Below are 16284 nucleotides of genomic sequence, written 5' to 3'. Positions count from 1 at the left end.
TGACAGCTTCTACAACAGCTCACACTTCTGCCACCTTGGTTCTGGAGGCCACTGTCAATAGGGGCCTCCAAAGCGTAACACCAGTCTTGCACTCTGTTGTCACACAGAGCCATAGCAGTGCTGAGGCGCAGCCCCCAGGAGCGTGGCCATGGTTTCATGGGAGAGGCACCTGCTGGCCTCCCTCAGGACGACAGCATGCCTTCTCCCTCACCACCCACTCTGTAGTGTATGTACCTTTAAGAGAGAACTACTTTTACAGCTCCTGTATACTGTAATACCGGCAGTGACCACACCTGTATATAAGCCTTGAGCATGCCTCTGTAACCCCAGTCTTGAGACTACCCTACTCCAGTAAACACCTGTTGATTGTTAAGTTACAGCATCCGTGTAGTTATTGGAAAACATCATACTCTCAGAATCACGGATCTAACAGTGGCGACGAGTGTCGATTCAAATCTACCTGCAACTCTGCCTTTCCCTTTGAGGATTCACTCCGGGAGGGCGGTAGAAGAAAGTCGAGGCCAGAAGCACGGGTGTCGACCACGAGCAACCGCCCAGTCGTCCGGCAGAGAGTGAACATCGCAGGGGAGGCTGTTGAGAGCCAGGCTTGGTTCCCCAGCCACGACGATCAGCAACAGACTGACAACAGGTACAGCGCAGACCCTTCCCGGACAGCGGCGGCTGGAGCCGACCGACGGCAGAGAAAAAGCCGAGCAGCGTCGGCGGGGTAAGAGAGAGGGTGAAGCGCACAGGGCGCAACCGGGGGTTGAAAACCGAGCGGCGTCGAGGAAAAACAAAACAAGAGGGAGAGAGGGTAAACCAGCAGCCGGGTTCAGGACCGAGCTGCGGAAACGTGAAAGGCGCACAAAAAAAAATGCGCAGAGCACAGCCAGGGCTCAAGGGCTGAACAGTGTCCGCGGAGAGAAGAAGGGAGAGCGCGGGAGATGCCATTGAGCCGCGGAGAAGAAGGAAGAGCACAGGAGACGCCATTTTTAGAAGCCGCAGCGGAGAAGAAGGGCGAGCGCGGGAAGAAAGAAAGGAAAGCGCGGGAGACGCCATTTTGTGCCAGCGGAGAAGAAGGGAGAGAGCGGGAGATGCCATTTTTGACAGTTAAATCACACCCAGGGATGCCGAAGAGTGGCAGTATCTCTACGTTCGACAATGAAGTCGAAGATTGGGCGACATATGTGGAACGTATTGAGGTGTACTGCAGGGCGAATGAAGAGCCAGATGCTAGGAAAGCACTGGTTTTGTTAAATTCCATGGGTGCAAAAACTTATGGCTTACTGCGAAACTTAATAACCCCAGAGAAGCCCATGAATAAGAATTTCGAAAGCATAGTAGAAATTCTACAGGACCACTTAAACCCCACACCACTGCTGATAGCAGAAAGATTTAAGTTCCACAAACGGAACCAGCATAAAGACGAAAGTAATGCTGAGTACTTAACGGAACTGCGCAAGCTATCGAAACACTGCCAGTTTGGAGTGGGATTAGCAGATACGTTAAGGGACAAGTTTGTGTGTGGGCTTCAAAGTGAAGAAACCCAGAGACGGCTTCTATCAGAAAAGGATCTTACGCTGGACAAGGCTTTCAGCATGGCAGTATCACACGAAGCAGCCGCAAGGGGCGCTGCAGAGATACAACGGAGACCGCAAGAATATGGCACCAATGAATTGTTATATGGAACAGGGAAGTGTTATCACTGCGGCAGAACAACACACGACCAGAAGGATTGTTGGTTCAAGGACCAAGTGTGCAGACAGTGTGGAAAAGCAGGACACACAGCAAGAGTCTGCAGGTCTGGGAAGAAAACTAACAGCAAGAAATCTCCACAGGAGAAGTAGAAAAAGGTACATAAGGGGATGGACAGTAGTTCAGACGAACAGAAAAGTGATACAGACTCTGGAAGCAAGGAGCTGGGTTGTCTGAAACTACATAAGGCAACCAAAATGGAGGATCACCAGACTATCTGGGTTACACTCAAGATAGACGGAGTCCAAGTGAAAATGGAATTGGACACAGGATCAGCCCTAACAGTCATAAACCAAAGGGACTACAAGCGGCTATTTTCACATATACCCTTGAAAGCTACAGAGATTGTCTTGAAGACGTACACGGGGCAAAAAGTGTACCCCAAAGGAAAAATAAGGGTGAAAGTGATATACAAAGGCCAGGAAATACCTAAAATGGACCTATATGTGTTGCCAGATGGAGGACCACCACTACTAGGATGTGATTGGATCCGGAAGATACAATTAGATTGGCATTCCATAGAGGCACTGAAGGTTGAGGCCAAAAAGGATGACGAAGTCACACCTGGACAGCTGTCAAAAATGCTAACTGACACAAAAGAAGTGTTCCAGGAGGGACTCGGAACACTAAAAGGCATAACAGCAACGATTAAAATAGGGGAAAATGCTAGCCCAAAGTTTCTTAAGGCCAGACCAGTGCTTTATGCGATCCGACCAGCCGTTGAAGAAGAGCTCGAAGGGTTGGAACGTTCAGGAGTACTGTCCAAAGTAGACTGGAGCGAGTGGGCTACACCCATCGTTCCTGTAATGAAGAGGTCGTTAAGTAATACGCCTGGGGAACCAAAGAAGGTCCGCATCTGTGGGGGTTTTAAGGTGACAGTGAACCCAGTCCTTCACATGGTACAATATCCGCTTCCTCGAATTGAGGATATTTTTGCCTTGCTATCTGGAGGTAAACGCTTCACCAAAATTGATCTAGCCCAGGCGTACTTGCAAATGGAGGTAGAAGAAGCCTCGAAACAATACCTCACGATCAACACTCATACAGGTCTCTACCAATACAACCGGCTGGTGTTCGGGGTAGCATCGGCTCCGGCTATTTGGCAAAGGGCGATGGATCAAGTCCTGCAAGGGATTCCAGGGACCCAGTGTTATTTGGACGACATCCTGGTCACGGGCGAAAATGACAGTGATCACCTCGCCAACTTGGAGAAGGTGCTCACTAGATTAAAGGAATATGGGTTACGAGCTAATCGCCACAAGTGCGAGTTTTTCCAGAAGCAGATCTCGTATTGTGGCCACGTTATTGATGAAGAGGGGTTACATAAGTCCCCTGAAAAGATTGAGGCAGTAGTCAAGGCTCCAGCACCGGAAAATGTGTCACAACTGAGGTCGTTCCTCGGACTGGTGAACTACTACCATAAGTTCTTACCAAATTTGTCTACAGTATTACACCCACTGAACACCCTACTGCAAACAGGGGTACCATGGAAGTGGAATGATGAACGTAAACGAGCTTTCCAGAAGTGCAAAGAATTGATCACATCAAAAGAGGTGTTGGGCCATTTCAACCCAGCACTACCAATTCGTTTGGCATGTGATGCATCACCCTATGGTATTGGAGCGGTGCTGTCGCACAAATTCCCAGACGGGTTGGAGAGGCCAGTAGCCTTTGCGTCTCGGTCACTAACCTCAGCCGAGCGCAACTACGCCCAAATTGACAGGGAGGCCCTCAGCCTAGTATGGGGAGTAAAAAAATTCAACCACTATCTGCATGGGCAGAAGTTCACCTTGCTGACTGACCACCAACCACTTGTCTCCATCTTTAATCCAAAGAAGGGCGTTCCGGTGATGACTGCACAACGGTTACAAAGATGGTCCCTTTTTCTAGGGACCAACCAATATGAAATAGAATATAAAGGCACGAAACAGCATGGAAATGCTGATGGGCTATCACGCCTGCCACTGCCTACGGTGGAGGAAGCAACAGCAGTGGACCCTATCGAGATATTTTATTCGTCAATAATTGAACGATTGCCAGTAACTAACGCGGATATAGAGAAGGAGACCCGCAATGATCCAACGCTGTCTCGGGTATATGATTTGACGGTGAGGGGATGGCCAACACATGGCGACTCACTGTTGCCAGCATTCTCATCCAGAAGAGAGCAGCTGTCAGTATGCCAGGGGACAGTGATGTGTGGATCCAGAGTGGTGATTCCACCCAAGTTAAGGGAGAGAGTGCTAAATGAGCTTCATGAAGGTCATCTGGTAGGGGTGAAAATGAAAAGCCTTGCTAGGGCTTATGTGTGGTGGCCGGGGATCGATCAACAAATCGAGGACCTAACCAAGAGCTGCTCAGGATGCCAGAAGGTCCAAAATGCACCACCACATGCCCCTCTACACCCATGGGAGTGGCCCTCCTCTCCATGGCAACGGGTGCATATTGATTTTGCTGGTCCATTCATGGACTCAATATTCTTAATAGCAGTGGATGCTCACTCGAAATGGCCTGAGGTGATAAAAATGTCCTCAACCACTACAGAGAAAACGATTGCAGTCCTACGGACCATATTTGCCAGGAACAGCTTGCCAGAGCAGATTTGCTCTGATAATGGACCACAGTTTGTGTCCGAAGAGTTTTGGAAATTTATGAGAAGGAATGGGGTAAGGCATTACACATCCGCCCCGTATCATCCAGCCACAAATGGATTGGCTGAGAGGTTCGTACAAACCTTTAAAAAGATGATAAAGGCCATGTGCGACGATCAAATTCCACTACAGCATAAGGTGGACAATTTCCTACTAGCCTACAGAAATGCGACACATGCAGTTACCAACCAGACCCCGGCCATGATGTTCTTTAACTGAAGGTTGAGATCTCATCTGGATTTGCTCAGACCTAATGTGCGAAGAAATGTTGAGGATAAACAATGCCAGCACATCAATGAGAAGCCGACAAGGAGCTTCAATGTAGGACAACCAGTCTTGGCCCGTGACTACCGAACAGAGAAATGGCAGCCCGGAACGATATGCACAAGGCAGGGGCCATTAATGTACACAGTGGATGTCGGGGAGAACATTGTGAGACGCCACGTCGATCAGATCTTAGCGTCACAGGAATGAGTCAACCCCATGTCTCGCGTACCTGGGGATGAACCCGACATACCGGTAGCATCTACCTCAGAAGCAGTAGCAGTGGAAACTGATGAACTAACCGACGAAAAGGGGCCAGAATCGCCTCCGCACCAAGAACAAGAACCTCAGGAAAGGCGCTATCCCGAAAGGATCAGGAAGCTGCCCCAAAGACTGAGGGCTAGATTTTCAGTATAGACAGTTTTGGGGCGCTAACCTTAGCGCCCGCCCGCAGTTAGCGCCCGCCCCAAAGTAGCGCCCCGTTGCCGGAAATTCAGTGGCTTCGCCCTAAGAGAGTGGTGGAGCGCTAAAAGAGGCGTTCCACTACTATCTTTAGGCGCTAAGCCGGCGGTGCAGAGCGCAGCGCCCGAGCTCGGGCGCAGCGCACGGCAGACACTCTGGTGCCAGTGAGCTCTTAAAGGGGAAGGGTGCATGTGTTTTTTTCAAAGGCAGAGTCTGGGGGGGAAAGGTCAAGAGAGAAGAAGACGAGGAGGAGGAGGAGGAGGAGGAGGAGGAGGAGGAGGAGGTGGAGGTGGTGGTGGTGGCCGGAAACATAAATACACCGTTCACAACAACACACTGGATCCTTCTACACAACACAGACTGCCTTTTATAGTGCAGGAGGAGTGCCCTTTAATTTGCGCTCCCCAGGGTGTGTTGCGTTCCATTTTACAAACGCTCTGGACGCCAGCCGCACAATGGGGCGGTCCGACTGAAGTTTGGATTCGGGGCGGCCAAAGGGCGTTGCACGAGGATGTGACGTCATTTTCTGCGCGCGCATCTGGGCGGCCGCTAAACTTTGTGCCGGCGCTAACGGGCAACTTAATTTGGGGCGGAGCGCAAACTGCGCTGCGCCCGGGCGCTACACGCATAGCGCCCGAAAATCACTTCTCTTAAGGCGCTAACTGCTGGCGCAAGCAACTGAAAATCTAGCCCTGAATCTATAAATGGACTATTGTTGTTTAATGTGCATGTTAAAGTGTTGTTATTTGAATATTATGGGTACTGCTAATCTAAAAGGGGAGGAATTGTAGTGTATGTACCTTTAAGAGAGAACTACTTTTACAGCTCCTGTTTACTGTAGTACCGGCAGTGACCACACCTGTATATAAGCCTTGAGCATGCCTCTGTACCCCCAGTCTTGAGACTACCCTACTCCAGTAAACACCTGTTGATTGTTAAGTTACAGCATCCGTGTAGTTATTGGAAAACATCATACTCTCAGAATCACGGATCTAACATACCCCACCAGTGCCCTTGTCAATGCCACACCGCTAGATTGCCATGGCCCACACCAAGATGATGTAGTCTGCAGCTGGGCCCTCAAGGCACAAAGCTGCTCGAGGTTGCCCACCATGGCCATCTGAAGTGTCCTCAGTGGAAGCTCAGAGCAGCGGCAGCGGACCTGCGGGAGACGAGACGGCCGAGTGGTGGGATAAAAGCAGCGGCGAGGACCAGGTAGGCCTCAGAGCGGCATCGGCGGCGGACCTGCGGGAGACGAGGCGGCCGAGCGGCGGGATAAATGCAGCGACAAGGCTCAGGTAGGCTTACCAATCTCCGAGCTCAGAGGGAGGGAGAGAAGTAAAAAGTAATCGAAGTGTGACGTCACCAGAAGGCAGGTAAGTGATTGGTTGGTGAGTATTTCTCTCTTTTTAAACTTGAACTTTAGGTCTCTGTGGTGTAGCGGGGACTGTTGGTAAACCAGGGCCCTTAAATATATCATTTAACTGTAGTGTAATTGGTGGGATTGATTTGATTTGATTTAATTTAATTTCAATTAGTTAAAGGATAAGTCATGGCAGGGGAGCTCGGCCCCGTGGTATGCTCCTCTTGTGCTATTTGGGAACTTAGGGACACTTCCTGTGTCCCTGACAACCATGTGTGCAGGAAGTGTGTCCAGCTGCAGCTACTGGCAGACCGCATTACGGTGCTGGAGCTGCGATTGGATACATACTGGACCATTCGCAATGCTGAGGACGTCGTGAATAGCACGTTTGAGCAGTTGGTCACACCACAGGCAAAGGTTGGACAGGCAGAAAGGGAAGGGGTGACCAACAGACAGAGTAGTAGGCACAGGCAGGTAGTGCAGGAGTCCCCTGAGGACATCCCCCTCTCAAACAGATATACCACTTTGAATACCGTTGAGGGGGATGGCTTATCAGAGGAAGGCTGCAGCAGCAAACTTCCTGGCACCAGGGGTGGCTCTGCTGCACAGGACGGGAGGAAAAAGAGGGGTAGAGCTATAGTAATAGGGGATTGTATTGTAAGGGGAATAGATAGGCATTTCTGCGGCCGCAAACGAGACTCCAGGATGGTGTGTTGCCTCCCTGGTGCAAGGGTCAAGGATGTCTCAGTGCGGCTGCAGAACAGTTTGGAAGGGGAGGGTGAACAGCCAGTTGTCGTGGTGCATATAGGTACCAACAATATAGGTAAAAAACGGGATGAGGTCCTAAAAGCTGAATATAGGGAGTTAGGAGGTAAATTAAAAAATAGGACCTCAAAGGTAGTAATCTCAGGATTGCTACCAGTGCCACGTGCTAGTCAGAGTAGAAATAGAAGGATATTTCAGATGAGTACGTGGCTAGAGGAATGGTGCAAGGGGGAGGGATTCAAATTCCTGGGACATTGGAACCGGTTCTGGGGGAGGGTTTAAACTAAAATGGCAGGGTTTTGGGAACCTGAGCAGGGAGACAGAGGAAAGGGAGACAAGGACAAAAGCAAAAGATAGGAAGGAGAAAAACAAAAGTGGCAGTCAGAGAAATCAATGGTTTAAATCAAACATGGCCACAGTAAATAATAATTCTAATAGGGCTGAGAGCATTAAAAAAACAAGCCTGAAGGCTTTGGGCTAGAAATTCACTTTGGGCCCGCCAGCTGGCTAGCGCCCAGAAGTTAGCGCTGCGCGCGGAGCCAGTTGCGCCCGTCGGAAATTCAGTTTCTGCGCCCCAAGTCGAAACCGGCCGCTATTCCAGGGTGTGCCCGCCCCCACTTGGGGCGCTGAAACTGAATTTCGGCGCGCTAGGTGCCGCAGCGCCACCCGCTGCGGAGCGGCAGGCTGCGGTACTGCAGGCCTTCCTCCTTCTCTTAAGGGGGAGGTGCCGGCAACGGGGAGATCGCCGCTTGATAGTGCCGGCAAATGAGCCCGGCACCATGGAGAAGTGCTGGGCTCCCGGAAAACAGCCGGCAATGCCGGTGGGGGGGGTGGAGGAGGCCGGGGAAGGAGGTGCGGGCAGGCGGCCGCCGAAAAAGCGGCCGGCCGCACCTCCGCCTTAACTCGCCCCACTAAGGCTGCAGGACGGCCCTGTCTTCACATCGTTGTTTGCGGCCACTGCGGAAGAGGCGGCCGCAACTAAATATGGGGGTCGGGCCGGTAGCGGGGCGGAACCGGGGCACTGCGCACACCAATGATGTCATCAGTGTCGGCGCAGCGCTACCGGCTACCGCCGCCATTACCGCAGTGCTGAATATCAGCGCAAACTCCTCAAGTGGCGCAGAAGCCCTCTTTGGGTGGTAACTGGGCGCAAAGCCCACTGAATTTCTAGGCCTTTGTGTCTTAATGCGAGGAGCATTCATAATAAGGTGGATGAATTAGCTGCGCAAATAGTGGTAAACGAATATGATTTGATTGGGATTACGGAAACATGGCTCCAGGGTGGTCAAGGCTGGGAACTCAACATCCAGGGGAATTCAATATTCAGGAAAGATAGGCAAAAAGGAAACGGAGGTGGGGTAGCATTGCTGGTTAAACAAGGGATTAACACAATTGTAAGGAAGGATATTAGCTCTGATGATGTGAAATCTGTATGGGTAGAACTGAGAAATCCCAAGGGGCAGAAAACGTTACTGAGAGTGGTATATAGACCTCCAAACAGTAATGCGGAGGTTGGGATGGCTTTAAAGGGAAATTAGAGAAGCGTGCAATAAGGGCACAGCAGTCATCATGGGTGACTTTAATCTACATATAGATTGGGCTAACCAAATTAGTAACAATACTGCAGAGGAGGAATTCCTGGAGTGTTTATGGGATAGTTTCCTGGACCAATATGTCAAGGAACCAACCAGAGATCACGCCATCTTAGACTGGGTATTATGTAAGGAGAAAGGATTAATTAGCAATCTTGTTGTACGAGGCCCCTTGGGTCAGAGCAATCATAATATGATAGAATTCTTCATTAAGATGGAGAATGAAGTAGTTGACTCAGAGACTAGGGTCCTCAATTTAAATAAAGGAAACTACGATGGTATGAGGCGCGAGTTGAGTAGAATTGATTGGGGAATGTCACTCAAAGGGTTGACGGTGGATAGGCAATGGCAAACATTCAAAGACCGCATGGATGAACTACAGAATTTGTTCATCCCAGTTTGGCATAAAAATAAAACAAAAAAGGTGACTCAACTGTGGCTAACAAGGGAAATTAGGGATAGCATAAGATCCAAGGAGAAGACATATAAATTGGCCAGAAAAAGCAGTAAACCTGAGGATTGGGAGCAGTTTAGGATTCAACAAAGGAGGACAAAGGGATTAATTAAGAAGGGGAAAATAGAATATGAGAGTAAGCTTGCAGGGAACATAAAAGCTGACTGTAAAAGCTTTTATAGATATGTGAAGAGAAAAAGATTGGTGAAGTCAAGTGTAGGTCCCTCGCAGTCAGAATCAGGGGAATTTATAATGGGGAACAAAGAAATGGCAGACCAATTAAATACATATTTTGGTTCTGTCTTCACAAAGGTGGACACAAATAACCTCCCAGAGATGTCGGGGAACATAGGTTCTGATGAAAGGGAGGAACTGAAAGAAATCAGTATTTGTAGGGAAATGGTGTTAGGGATACTGATGGGATTGAAGGCCAATAAATCCCCAGGGCCTGATAATCTACATTCTAGGGTACTTAAGGAAGTGGCCCTAGAAGAAATAGTAGATGCATTGCTGATCATCTTCCAACATTCGATGGGATCTGGAACAGTACCCATGGATTGGAGGGTAGCTAATGTTACCCCACTATTCAAAAAAGTTGGTAGACAGAAAATGGGGAATTACAGCCTGACATTGTTAGTGGGGAAAATGCTAGAGTCCATTATAAAAGATGTAATAGCAGAGCACTTGGAAAACAGTGACAGGATTGGACAAAGTCAACATGGATTTACAAAAGGTAAATCGTGCTTGACTAATCTACTGGAATTTTTTGAGGATGTAACTGGAACAATAGATAAGGGAGAACCAGTTGATGTGGTGTATTTGGACTTTCAGAAGGCTTTCGATAAGGTCTCGCATAAGAGAGTAGCGTGTAAAGTTAAGGCACATGGGATTGTGGGCAAGGTATTGACTTGGATAGAGAACTGGTTGGCAGACAGAAAGCAAAGAGTTGGAATAAACGGGTCTTTTTCCGAGTGGCAGGCAGTGACTAGTGGGGTACCGCAGGGATAGGTCCTAGGACCCCAGCTATTCACGATATATATTAATGACCTAGACAAGGGAACTAGATGTAATATCTCCAAGTTTGCAGACGACACAAAGCTGGGTGGGCGTGTGTGCTGTGAGGAGGATGCCAAGAAACTCCAGGATGATTTGGACAGGTTGGGTGATTGGGCAGAAGCATGGCAGATGCAATATAATGTGGATAAATGCGAGGTTATCCACTTTGGTGGCAAAAACAGGAAGTCAGGTTATTATCTGAATGGCAATAGATTGGGAGAAGGGAAAGTGCAACGAGACCTGGGTGTCCTTGTGCACCAGTCGCTGAAGGTAAGCATGCAGGTGCAGCAGGCAGTTAAGAAGGCAAATGGTATGTTGACCTTTGTAGCGAGAGGGTTTGAGTACAGGAACAAAGATGTCTTGCTGCAGTTGTACAGGGCCTTGGTGAGACCACATCTTGAGTATTGTGTGCAGTTTTGGTCGCCTTATCTAAGGAAGGATATTCTTGCCATGGAAGGAGTTCAGCGAAGATTCACCAGGCTGGTACCTGGGATGGCAGGAATGACGTATGAGGAGAGATTGGGTCGATTGGGCTTATACTCACTGGAGTTTAGAAGAATGAGAGGGATCTCATTGAAAATTATAAAATTCTGACAGGACTGGACAGACTAGATGCAGGAAGGATGTTCCCGATGGTCGGGGAGTCCAGAACCAGGGGTCACAGTCTAAGGATGAGGGGTAAGCCATTTAAGACAGAAATGAGGAGGAATTTCTTCACCCAGAGAGTGGTGAACCTGTGGAATTCTCTACCACAGAAGGCAGCAGAGGCCAATTTATTAAATATATTCAAGAAGGAGTTGGATATATTTCTTAAGGCTAAAGTGATCAAGAGGTATGGGGAGAAAGCAGGGACAGGGTACTGAATTTGGATGATCAGCCATGATCGCATTGAATGGCGGAGCAGGCTCGAGGGGCCGAATGGCCTACTCTTGCTCCTATCTTCTATGTTTCTATGTTTCTATATCTATCTCAGTCACTGGGGATACACTTTGTAGGTGCACTAGAATAAATGAACACACAGGACAGGCACGTGTTCTTAATTCTGCATGTTACCTGCAATACAAATATAAATTGTGTTGTTGGAGTAAAGTTTTTTGTTCTGGATTTGGTGTTGGTGTCAATATTTGTAGTCAAGTGAGAGCAAGACCCATCAGACTGGACAGAAGCAAGGCAATTGGGTGATGGCTCTTATAAGCATTGCGGGACAGTTGGTGAATTGGGGATCAAAGGCATGGTTCCGGTGAAGCACCCTTGTATCAATTGTTCTCTAAAAGCTCTGGCAGCTAGGGGCACTGGTGGTTGATGCTGCTCCTGCACTTCCTCCTCTTTATGCTGATCTTCCTCCTCCTGCTCCTTCTCCTCCTCCCCCTCCACTTCTTGATGCCAAAGTGGTGGTTAGGGCTGGTGCTTTATTATAGTGAAGTTATGCAGCGTGCAGAACGCAACCAGAAATCTGGAAGCACGAGCGGGGCTGTACTGCAGAGCAACTCTGAACAGGCCAGGCCGCAGAAGCATTGCATGGCTCTCGGTGTAGGCTAACTCTGCCTCTATGCCCGGGTTGCTGACAGGAGCCATGAGCCATGTCAAGAGGAGATATCTCTTGTTGCCCAGTAGCCAGCCTGTGACCTGACGGATGAATAAATCACTGCTGACAACAAACAGAGCACAGCCCTGGATGATAAGTTGCCTGTGGTCACAATCAAGCTGCAGTTTCAGGGAGTGGTATCCCTTTCTATTGCATCTAAACTCTATGGAGGGGATAACGCTTTTAAAAAGCGTATTTCCCATGTTCTAAATAAGATGAGAAAGTTATATTGCAGAAATGCAACTGTAATCCTCAAAGATCAGATAACGGATTTTTCACTCTGCGGTTAATAATAGTTTTGTGGTGAAGGCACAGCAAGTAATTTGGTGTTAATTTGATAGGGAGTGGGAGATGTGAAGAAGGCAATATGGGCATCAACAGGAACTCCTACCTAACAGTTACACATTTATCCACCCTGCAGGAACAATCACAGACCAATGTATGTGCTGAGCTTGCAGTCAATCATATTACAGTTTAACTGAATAATTACAGAAATTCTTGCTGCTTTGTTCATGTGGAGTTCATGTGCAGGAAGTGCCTGTATGTAGCTACCGTTGTGCCAGTGCTTTTTTTTTTGCATTTTGAATATCTTGGAAGCTGAATTATGAAAACATAAGTACATATGAAAGCATGGAACAAGAAAAAACATCCATCCAGCCCATCAGACCATGAACAATCCATCCTAATGGGGGTTCAATCTCAATTATTTAATCATGTGACACGAGAGTAAATAATTGGGATAGAATCCCCATTAGGATGGATTGTTCATGGTCTGTTTGATGGGCTGAATCTTTTTTCTTGTTCCATGCTTTCTTATGTACTTATGTTTTCATATTTCAGCTTCCAAAGACATGTGCTCCTTTTAGACATTCTGTTAGTTCTATCAATATAAGAACATACGAATTCGAAGCAGGAGTAGGCCATACGGCCCCTCGAGCCTGCTCTGCCATTCAATTAGATCATGGCTGATCTGTGTCCTAACTCCGGCCGCCTTGGATCCATATCCCTTAATATCATGAGCTGGCAAAAATCTATCAATCTCAGATTTAAAATTATTAATTGAGCTAGCATCTACTTCTTTTTGTGGGAGAGTTCCACACTTCTACCACCCTTTGCTTGAAGAAGTGTTTCATAACTTCCCTCTTGAATGGCCTGGTTCTGACTTTAAGGTTATGTCCCCTTGTCCTAGACTTCCCCACCAGTGGAAAAAGTTTCTCTCTATCTACCCAATCAATTCATTTCAATATCCTAAAAACCTCAATCAAATCACCCTTAGCCTTCTATACTCCAGGGAATAAAGCCAAATTTTTTGAAATCTCGCCTCATAATCTAACCCTTGGAACCCTGGTAACATTTTGGTGAATCTGCACTACACTCCTTCCAAGGCCAATATATCTTTTCTAAGGTGCAATGCCCAGAACTGTACACAGTCATTAATTTTCCCATAGAAACAACCAATAGCATGAAAGAGCACTTCACTTTTACAATTAGGATGGATTCCCCAAAGCGCAGGACATTATTGAGCACCCTCATATGGCCATATGGGTTCCTAATCCCACTGTTGGCCCCTATCAACATGCAGCTGGTCTGTGACCACAAGGAGAGGAATCATGCACATTAATGCCTGCTATATGATTCATTCATTTTGTGGCAATTGATGCTGTCAATATTATTTCAAGGGCAGGAACACTGTGTGGATAGCAACTAGGGAACCAAGGCTAACCACTGCCGCCCTAGCTAATGACCCCTTTACGAAACATATCTCATTGATGATCCTTCAATTAAGTCTCTCCAATATTCCATGCACAACAGTCAACTGCACATTGCCCAATAGCCTTGCGAAACACAATATCCTTGCCATTTCCCTCATTTTTACTTGAACACACTTGAATAGCTGTGGTCCTCAATGACATGAATGTGGACTTTTCTACAATGGACTCTCATGACACCTTATAGTTCTAGTTGAGGCACACTTTATTAATCCTGCCAGCATATAACCATTAAAGCAGTACTTTTGCAGTTTTGCAGAGGGCTTTACAAAATGGAGATAAAGTGCAAACAAAATTAGACAACACCAGATTATTTTGATATATGCCACAAATTTAGTCCAGCTGCCCACTGTGTACATGGACTGACATCACTGACTGGAAGTTGTTATGTATTGTGTGTTCTATTGTGTGTTCTCCTCCCACCTGTGGTGGCGCTGTCACAGGAGATAAATGGTTGGGTGTTCTCTGTTAAGTTTAGCTCTCTTTGTTCGGAACTTTCCAGAACTTCCTTTCCTTCCAATAAAGCACTTCATGTTTGAATCTCTGAGTTCTGAGTCCTAAATTGTGTCTAGGTAGAAAGGTACCGACACAACAAGTGGCAACGAGGAGCGGATGAATCTGCGTACGTTACGGGTGCAGTGAGTAAACAGAAAATTTAATTTGAAACGTGAGATGGCTACTATATTAGGAAACATTGGTGATTTTGATGAAAATGTGGAGCAATGGAGCGCTTATACGGAACGTTTTGACTATTTTGTATTGGCGAATGCGATGGCAAATGAAAAGGTCGTGCCTACCTTTTTGAGTATAATCGGGCCGAAGACATTCAATTTACTTCACAGCCTCGTGCAGCCAGATAAGCCAGGAACTAAAACATATAAGCAACTAGTGGAAATTCTTGGAGCACATTTTTCACCAAAACCTCTGGTTATTGCTGAGAGATTTAGATTTCACAAATGGAATCAAGAGGAGGGGGACTCAGTGACAATGTTTATTGCTGCTTTAAAAAGGTTGTCGGAACACTGCCAGTTCAAGGAGGTGCTGAATGACACCATTAGAGACAGACTTGTGTGTGGTCTGCAAAATGCAGCCACACAGAAGCGCCTTCTTACTGAGGACAACCTTACTCTTGAAAAGGCCATTGAAGTTAGTGTCTCCATGGAGATGGCGGAAAAGGAGGCTCACCAGTTGAGTTCAACAGGGAGAGTTCACAAGGTGTCGTCTGAGCCTAAAGGTGCGCGGAACGGCACATGTTACCGTTGTGGGAAAACGGGCCATCATGCTAATGACTGCTGGTGTACGGAGCTGGAATGCCGAAATTGTGGCAAAAAGGGTCACATTGAACGCGCCTGTAGAGGTAAAAAAAGAACAGACAGAGCTGGGAAGCATGGAAGCAAAATGTCTGTATTTGGACAAGAGAGGAAAAAGAGTGTTCATTCAGTGCAGTATGATGGAACAAGCAAAACAGAGGGGAGCGACACCTCTGAGGAGGAAGAGGGGCACATACTAACGGTTGCAGGTGATTCAAATGGCTACTGGGTGTCACCACTGGTGGAGGGACAATCAGTGCGGATGGAGGTGGACACAGGCGCGACTGTGTCCCTTGTTTCAGACACTGTCTACAACAAAATGCTAAAGCATCTTACCCTTCAGCCAACAAACATTGTGCTAAATACGTGTACCGGCGAACCTGTGGCCATGAGAGGCGTCATTGAGGTGACAGTTAAATTGAATGGACAGACTGCAAAACTACCACTATATGTGGTAAAGGGATATTACCCATCGCTACTGGGACGTGCGTGGCTAGAGAAAATCACGCTGGACTGGCCTGCAGTCTGCATGATGTCAAAAGGGGAGTCAGGTCTGACTGCAGTGTTAAACAAACATGCAGAACTCTTCAATGGGGAACTTGGGAGCATGAAAAAGATCAGCGTGAGACTGGACATTAAACCTGACAGCAAGCCGAAGTTTCACAAAGCCCAACCTGTGCCCTATGCAATTAGGCCAAAAGTTGAGGCTAACTTGGAGGCCTTAGTCGAGAATGGAGTCCTGGAGCCTGTGAGCGTGAGCAAATGGGCCACACCAATTGTTCCTGTCCTGAAAAAGGATGGATCTGTTTGAATCTGCGGAGATTTTAAAGTGACTATTAACCCGGTGCTGTCTGCGGAACAGTACCCTCTTCCCCTCATTGATGATCTTTTTACAGGCCTGGCCGTAGGGCAAAAGTTCAGCAAAATAGACTTATGCCAGGCTTATCTACAAATGCATGTCGATGACAAATCAAAGGAGCTGCTGACAATTGTGACACACAAGGGGCTATACAGGTACTGCCGCCTTCCATTTGGAATTACGTCGGCCCCTGCTCTATTCCAAAGGGCAATGGATCAGATTTTGAGTGGACTGCCAGGAGTCCAGTGCTACCTGGACGACATCCTTGTCACTGGGACAAATGAGGAGGATCATCTTCTGAACTTGGATGCGACACTACAATGACTGAAAGAGTACAGACTCAGAGTTCGTAACGACAAATGTCAATTCTTTCAGTCTTCAGTTGAGTACCTGGGGCAT

This window comes from Somniosus microcephalus, chromosome 3, assembly GCF_052327205.1.
Source record: "Somniosus microcephalus isolate GS21.2 chromosome 3, FLI_Smic_1.0, whole genome shotgun sequence".
NCBI lineage: Eukaryota > Metazoa > Chordata > Chondrichthyes > Squaliformes > Somniosidae > Somniosus > Somniosus microcephalus.
The sequence above is the reverse complement of the archived record's forward strand: the minus strand, read 5'-3'. Positions refer to the sequence as shown.